We start from the raw sequence: 8,428 nt of genomic DNA, 5'->3' as shown, positions 1-8,428 counted from the left end.
ATGGGTAATTAAATATGTAGGCAGTAAGAATAAAGGGTAGAATTATGGGTAATTAAATATGTAGGCAGTAAGAATAAAGGGTAAAATTTAAAATACAGAAAATTCAGACATGACTATAACTAAGCCAGTGTAACTTTTCTAATAAAGTAATCAGCCTATGAAACTGACAAATATCAAGGGCTGCTCTGGGCTTCATTAAAATTGCATTTTGAGATTTTTTTTTTACTTTTGCTGGCAACAAAGTCATGTTTGACAATTTTTTGTGCCAACATTTGATTCCAGTAAAATTTGAACCCAATGTTTTCATTCACAATGTAGTTACATCATGGCATGGTTTACAAGTCGAATCATATCTTTGTGCATCTCCTGATCATGCTAGCTTAGGTATATACACATCACAAATTCATTGTTCAAAATTCAGTAACTGGTTTTTGAAAACTGGCAACAGTATTATGAGGTTGGTAATTCTTTGGTTCTGACTTTTAAGAGCCAGAGAAGTCCTTGCAAGTTTTTAATATTTTGCAACATTAGCCCCTAAGGGCTAGCACAGTCCAGTTTTTAGTGTTTTATTTTCAAGAAGTTGATTATACTCATGCACCTTCATGTTCTCAAATACGACTCAAAGGATAAATTTTTTCAATAAACCAGCTTATCATATACTACCAGAATAATAGTTTCCCAACTCACTTGTCACACGTGACTCCAATGTACTTAAAAACAAAACCTCCAAATCAACAACTAGGTACCTTTTACAGAATACCACAAAAATAATTTATCTGGAAAGAATGCTAAGCTAGCTGTTGAATGTGTATGTATTTTTATAATTTGCATCTGTCTCTCTCAAAACAATACACAACTCCTGTCATGAAAGTGAATCTCAAAAAAGAAAAAAAAAGAAAAAAGGTTTACATTTTGTATGCCTTTAGTAGATGTAATTAATCAGTTGATGTAAATTTCCTGGAAGCATCACGTTTCCAATTTCCTAGTATTTAATATATTATAAAATTTTAGATTTATATATGTAACAATAATTATATTTCCTAATATGAAATGAAAATATATATACATATGTTATTAAAAAACTAGATCACACTAACTTGTTATTTCATGCTTGGTAATCCAATTGAAAAATGTGTGAGAATTGTGCTTAACAGGCTACCAGAAAAGGCTTACTGATCGGTTAGTTTTTACCAAAAGCATTCTACAACTTTGTAGTAATTTTAATATTGTTTAAAACTGTCCTGAATATTCATAACCATGCCTGGATTATCAACTAGCTAAAAAGTGCCAGTGCCCCTAAATGGTCACTGAATACTAGAACCCACTGGTCTCTTGCCAGCTAGCCACTGCTAATTCCAAGCCCTGTAAATGATTACAATGTGCATATTACTGTAGTACCAAATTACTGATAATTTAAAGTAGTTAAATTCTAACAGAGACCACTTTAGTTTCTTACTGTACCCAATACATCTGGTTATTGAAGAGCTGATATGATAGATAAGTACTATCATTCAAAGTGCAAAGAGTTGAAAATAAATTAACTACATGCCTAGGGAATGTTTATGATATGGTCAAATGTTCTTATAAACATGACTGCACTTTCCCATGAGAGACTAAAACTTGGAAAATACAGTACACTATACTTGCTGAGCCTGCTTACTTGAGAATAAGTATATGAATATTGTGAAAACTGCACTATTAGAAGAAGAAGACAGCAGATTAGGAATATAAAGCAAGACAGCAAATAGATATTTATGTAACAACTGCTTTAGTAGAGGACAAAAACTAGAGAGCTGGGTTTATATAAGTAAACAAAAGTAAAATAAATTAAGGCTATAAAGTTGGTTCATTTAGCATTTGGGTACCTGTCTGTACCAGACTTGAGCTTTTGGCTACTTGTAATGAGGAATGAGATGATCAAGAAGTTTACATAGTGAAGGATTCGTAATGTATACCGATTGTTATTTGTAGTGGGGGTGGGGACAGATATACTAGGTACCAAGGATCACTCTCTTTTTGTAGTGGATGTAAAAGTATATCATGCTGGAAATTGTAGATCAGAAGAGCTGCTTGATAAGTACACAGAACTCCTTCACATGTTTAGGGATAAAACTGGACAGTAGACATTTTTGGAAGTGCTAACTCACACAAGATACAGGAATAATTTGTTAGCATGATCCAAAGCTTAAATTAAATATTATCAGGGATATGCTAACAGTAGCAGGTGGGTTGGTTGGACCTGTTGGATACTTTTCATGATAAGGGTGAATTATATGCTAGAGATGGGCTACATTTAAAATAGGTTAGATAGTAAGATATCTGGGGAAGCTATTAACTAATTTATTAAAGATAAACTAAACACGTGCATAGGGGTGACAAAGTTTGAAAAATTAGGATTAAAAAACTGATATGATAGCTAGGGCAACAAGTAATTATGGAAAATATTCAAACCATATCTCAAGTTAAATTATAGTCTTAAAGTCAAGTCTCTCAAATTTAAGAATAAATATACTAGAATCAAGTATAAATTAGCTGCTATTATTCTAATAGAAGTATAAGGAGTAAAACAGATAAGTTCAGGGCTCAAGATGAAATGAAATACTCTTGATATAATTGGAATTACTGAAAGTTGGTTGGATTTGGAGAATTACTTTAAAATACTAAGTCATACATTATTTAATAGTGATAAGACTTTATAAGAAGGGATGGGTTGGCTTTTTATATAAGGAATGAACTGCAGCCTATTAAGAACAAAAACAAAAAATGAAAGTCAAGAGGTTAAATATATGGATTCAATCATGGGCTTGAAGGGATGTAGCAGTATTTCTAACCCTAAATATTCTATTCAGAATAACAGACAAATAACTAGATATTAATACTTTGGTGGGAAAAAAAAACATTTAGAAATTAAAAGTAGATAAAGCAGCAAGGCCAGGATTTTCCCATGGTTTTAAAGAAGGTCAAAAATCAAATACGTGAGCCTCTCTTTCATGTTTGATAAGTCAATAGAGAGTGGGTAGGGGCCTAAAAAATGAAACATTTCTTTATGAAGCTCCTATTTTTAAAAGGAGTGATGATAGTTTCCCATGAAATTAAAAACCTGATAACCTTACTTCTGTACTGGTAAAGTGTGAAATCATCTTTAAAAAATCATTTAGTGAAATATATTTATAAATAAAATATGAATTCACCAAAGGGAAATATTTTCTTACTAATTTATCTCTTTTTATCAGTGTGTTATTTACCAGAAGGGAAAGGATGTAGACTTAGTGTACTCAGATTAAAAACTCTTGATAAGGTACCATACAAATGATTAGCTAAAAAATTCACATCAAGAGGGGTTGGAAAACGGCTATAGTTAATATGATAGTAGGATGGTTTAATGGGAGAAAAAACATCGTTATAAATGGAGGCCAGTCAAACTAGACCTTTGTTGTTAGTGCTGAACTTCAGGTGTCAGTGCTCAGACATTTGCTATTTATATCAATAGGGTATAGCAAGTAACTGATGGCATTAAACTCTTGGGTATTTCTAGCTGTACTGAGGTATTACAGAATTATTTGAACAAATATTTCACACATGACCTTTAATTATAGTAATGCAACAAGGTAATGCATTTGGATTATCATGATTATCAATAAGACAGACCACTGTTATGTAAAAAAATGTAGCATGTTCCTCCAAAAATAAACCACTTAATTATGCTTATAAATGATTGTTTGCTAATTTATTATCACATCAAGTTTCATTTTGTGAACAAGGTCACAATCATAACTGTGTTTATATTAGGCCTTAAGAACATAAGTAACTTTTTTCACCAAATATGAAAAAATTATATATATATATATTAGGTCGTCATGAAATTAATGTCGCGTTTTGGAACACTTTCATTACCCCCCTCAAAATAACACGTCCATCACATATAATAGTTAAACAAACCACCTAAACATCACGTCAGTATAGCCTATATAATGTGAAAGTTTAGTATACTCTAATCCCTTTAAATGATGGTTCAAGACGAGACACACATTTGGCATGTAAAGCTGTTTGAATACAAGAAGGGAAACAATGCCTCTGTAGCCACAAAAAATATAAAAGAATTTTATGGAAATGTTTTGAACGTTCGTAAGTGTCAACGATGGTTCAGCAAATTTCATTCAGGTGACTTTAGCATTAAAAACTGTGATGGCAGTGGCTGACGTGTTGGAATTGATACTGATGCTCTGAAGACACTTGTTGAGTCTAACCCAAGGCAACACACTCATGAAGTGGCCCTGAAATTGCATGTCTCTCATGAAGCAATACATAAACATCTAAGAAATATGGAAAACTCCATAAAGAAGGTGTTTGGGTGCTGTACAAACTCTCCGATGATCATCGTTCCAACATTGCTTTGACTCTTCTGGTGCATAATGCACATGAACCATTTTTGGACAGAATTGTCACCAGTTATGAAAAAAATGGATTTTCTATGCAAATACTAAATGCCAAAAACAATGGCTCAGTCCTAGACAAAAACCACTTCTGAACCCAAAATCTGGACTCCATCCACAGAATGTGATGATTTGCATTTGGTGGGACATCAAAGGAGTAATTCAATCCACAGCAAACTGTCAATGCAGAGATCTATAGTCACCAACTGGAACATTTAAATAAAGCCCTTCATCAGAAATGCCCTTCACTCATCAATCGGAAAGGTGTTGTTCTCCACAATAACGCATGTCCACATGTGACATGTTTGATGCAACACAAGATTATGAGTTGGGTTGGGAATTTCTCCCCGACCCACCATATTATCCAGATATGGCACCATCAGATTACCATCCTTTTTGTTCGCTGCAACACCATCTTAACGGGAAAACGTTTGCAAATGTGGAAAATGTTAAAGAGGACATCGACATGTTTTTTACTTCAAAGCCAAGTGATTTCTTTAATCAGGGCATTAACAACTTGATTGTAAGATGGAAAAGCATAATTGATAAGAATGGAGACTATTTCATTTAACAAATGTTTTGATATGCAAGTTGTTTGGGTTTTGTCATCTAAAAAGGCAATATTAAATTCTATTAATTTCCTAATAACCTAATATATAAATGAATACAAGTTGGGTTTAAATCTTACTACATATCTTAAATAAAATCTTCTAATTTACAATTTTAAAAAAATCAACTGGCTCATAACTTTGGTATAGCAAAAAAATATTTTTACTGTAAACCTGTGTTTGTAAGTACATTGAAACTCTGTATGGTATATTTCAAATCAAAATAAAATTAGAGCAAAATTTTATAAGAATGCAGAAAGATATTAAAATCAGTAATTAAATACAACAAATGTAAATACTCTTAATTACTTCATAAATAATTACATAATGGAATGTTTTTAAATCTGGAAACTCATACAAATATGACATAAAAGCTGCAGAAAAATCATCTGGAGTCTCAAAACTATTTCATCCAGTAGTTTTTTTGTTGTTTTTTTACAATGCACTAAAACAAACCACACGACACATTCATCACATCAACACACCCAGGTGTTTTAAAAGCTCAAACAGGTTTTTGTTGTCTGCAGGCAATGTTATTTTAATTTAGCTCACCATTTTTTAGATGGAAACCCACTCAATAATGAGACTAAAGAAAAGGATTTAGTCTTAGTGGATGATATGTCACTCAAGTCATTAGGGGGCAGTGCTCTATTACTAATAGTAAAGCTAAAAAATTTAAGATGCGCATATAAACATATTAATAACAAGCCTGAAACAATCAATTCTCTAAACATACAAGTTAGGCCTCACTTGGAATACTATGCAGTTTTGGTCTGTTCATCTACGAAATTATACAAGATTTATTAGAAATGGTTCAGAATAAGGTTAATAGGAATAATCCAGGGATGACAGAATTATCTTACAGGGGATAGGTTAAGATCTAACATTTTCTCTTGAGAAATGAACAGTAGGATGTGATCTGACTGAAGTTTGGAAGATTATCTTAGGGATCAGTTGAATACAGGCCTCCAATTTTTGTCATATTCTGATGATAATTGGATAAGATAACACCAATTTAAGAAAAAATGACAGGACAGGATCTAGTTAAAATTGTATTATTTTTTTAACAGGGTAAATGACTTATTTAATTTCTGTAGTGTATATAGAAGACATTTTAATACTAGGGTTTGTGTTTTAGAGGAATGCTCGTAAAGAAACCGTAAAATGAAATGTTGACTGTCCAATTAAAGAAAAAAAAACAGTTTGATGTTAACTTATTAGTTAGTTTATTTCTAGTATTATGGGTAAATGACTTACGGATTGAGTTTCTGTCAGTCAGCAGTAGTGAAGGCCAGCATTTTACAAGAGTTTAGGAGGGTAATTGACAATTTCCTGAAAAATAAATGGTTTTAAATTTTTATTTTTCATAACAGTCAGTGTGCAAGGAGAGCCTTTAATTTAGTGACTAAATGGTCTTTTGTTGTCCATATTGTATATTAACTGAAAACTTAGAATACTAAGTCTCACTCTGTTTATAGTCGCACACCTGATACGATTAACCTTCTTGCAGTACTACTTTGACTTAAATTGCATTTTGCTTGTTTTAGAAGAAATCTCTACTTCATTTCACTAAACTGTGAATGTGTTTTATATCACTGGTCTAGGAAGGAGTTGCAAAGTGTGTGGGGGGGGGGGTGCTTAGTTAGATATGCAGATTTAATATAATAATAAAACCTACAGTTGTTACATAACTTATAACAGTATAAGCCAAATATGTTAAACTAAAAGTGCTATAGCACCCCCGGTTCCGACGCCTCAGTATGTTATATATATATATATACTATAGAAAGCGCATTTTCGTGCTTTGGATTCCATGCCCACTATCAACTTAGATAATGTACGTAAAACGTAAGTTTAAGAAAACCAACGTCTAAATAGTAAACGGGTCTAGTATTATTACTACAGAAACTGAGAAAGTGGTGATACTGATATTGGTAGCACAAATCTTCAAAATCAAATTCAATTCAAATTCATAGCATTATGTTTAGACTTTAGCTTTGGTTAGGCTTAAAAGTTAAAAATGTCCGCTAATTTCAGTTGCATAATCTTAGTGAATTTAAGATTTATTTGCAAGTTTAAAAAAATAATTACAAAAATATATACACTTTTTTTTTCTTACTAAAAACAACTATGATGATTCGATCTTTTCATTAAACAATTAAATCAATAAATGATAATTTGGAGAACAAAAATTAGGCCTAACTGTCACTTACCAAAGCCAAACGAACACGCACACAATACACGAACCAAGTAACCACCTTTTCTTAGTAGTAGTAAGACCTTAGGTGAAACCCGCTTAGGCACTACTTTTTTACAACAGCCTATAATAATAATAATTATTATTATTTAATAACAAATAAACAAAATTATATATTTGTAATAAATATTAATTATAGGATCAAAAAGAATTATAAAAAAAGATAAGAAATATATTCCCGAAATTTGAAAAAATCTACATTTGAATGATAAAAGAATATGGTACGTATAAACTACAGAATTATTTAGTAATCTAAATATTTGCTGGAGTTTACACTAAACATTCATGTCAAGGGAACTATAACAAGTTTTGAAAAAAAAAGTCGTCCAAATGTTAATTGTAACATTTCTAGTAACAGTAATTAACATGGTTTACTATCTATTTCATTAAAAAGAAGGAGAAAAAGAAAATGTTAAAAAAGTAAATATGACATTTTCCCATCATATATTACTAAATACTCTTCCAGTAATTAAATTAGTTATAAAATACATACATGGCCCATGAGAATACTGTGAGATATGCTTATTGTTCACCTGCTTTATCTGTAACGCCCCCCAGTGGCACAGCGGCATGCCTGCGGACTTACAACGCTAGAATCCGGGGTTTCGATACCTGTGGTGGGCAGAGCACACATAGCCCATCGTGTAGCTTTGTGCTTAATTACAAACAAACTTATCTGTAACTGTTTATTTTTAGTGGGTTTTCCATTATGACTAGATCTCATGATAAAGGCTTACCAAAAACCAATTAAACATTTTTGAAATTGCAAGTCCTTTTACTTATGAGCAAGTTTGCACTACAACAAATGCCTATTTATTTTATTTTCAGGATAAATTTGGTACAACGAAATAAAGCATCTGTAACGCGTCATATGCTTTCGGATATTCTCACACAGGCATTCGAGGGCTATCTGCACCAGCTGTCCATAATTTTGAACTAGTGGACTAGAGGAGAGGCAACTAGTCAGAACTTGGGCTGCTATTATCTGTCTAAATACTGGGATTTGACTATCGTCCTTATAACACACCGACGGCTGCGGAGTGTAGAGCGCAGTGTTTATTTATTATTTTTTGCTCTAACAAGATGTGAATTGTAACACACTATCCTCTAGATGATAGTTTTTGCCTTTT

The 8,428-nt window shown here is 32.2% G+C and overlaps 1 protein-coding gene across 4 annotated transcripts in view; it reads right to left on the bottom strand.

The window, feature by feature from the left end:
- LOC106459852 (splicing factor U2AF 50 kDa subunit-like) overlaps nucleotides 1–7,365 on the bottom strand; it is a 35,774-nt gene extending 28,409 nt beyond the window's left edge. For 3 of the 4 annotated variants that reach the window (XM_013919522.2, XM_022386405.1, XM_022386404.1), the window contains exons 1-2: nucleotides 7,255–7,365; nucleotides 6,299–6,373 (exon numbers count right to left, since the gene is read on the bottom strand). The gene's annotated coding sequence lies outside the window, so the exon portion shown is untranslated. The remainder of the gene's footprint in view (nucleotides 1–6,298; nucleotides 6,374–7,254) is intronic. The other variant, XM_013919523.2, reaches the window with a different exon arrangement.
- Between the last annotated feature and the right edge of the window lie 1,063 nt (nucleotides 7,366–8,428).

The sequence above is a fragment of the Limulus polyphemus genome, unplaced genomic scaffold (genome assembly GCF_000517525.1).
Source record: "Limulus polyphemus unplaced genomic scaffold, Limulus_polyphemus-2.1.2 Scaffold667, whole genome shotgun sequence".
NCBI classification, from domain to species: domain Eukaryota; kingdom Metazoa; phylum Arthropoda; class Merostomata; order Xiphosura; family Limulidae; genus Limulus; species Limulus polyphemus.
The sequence above is the reverse complement of the archived record's forward strand: the minus strand, read 5'-3'. Positions and strand labels throughout refer to the sequence as shown.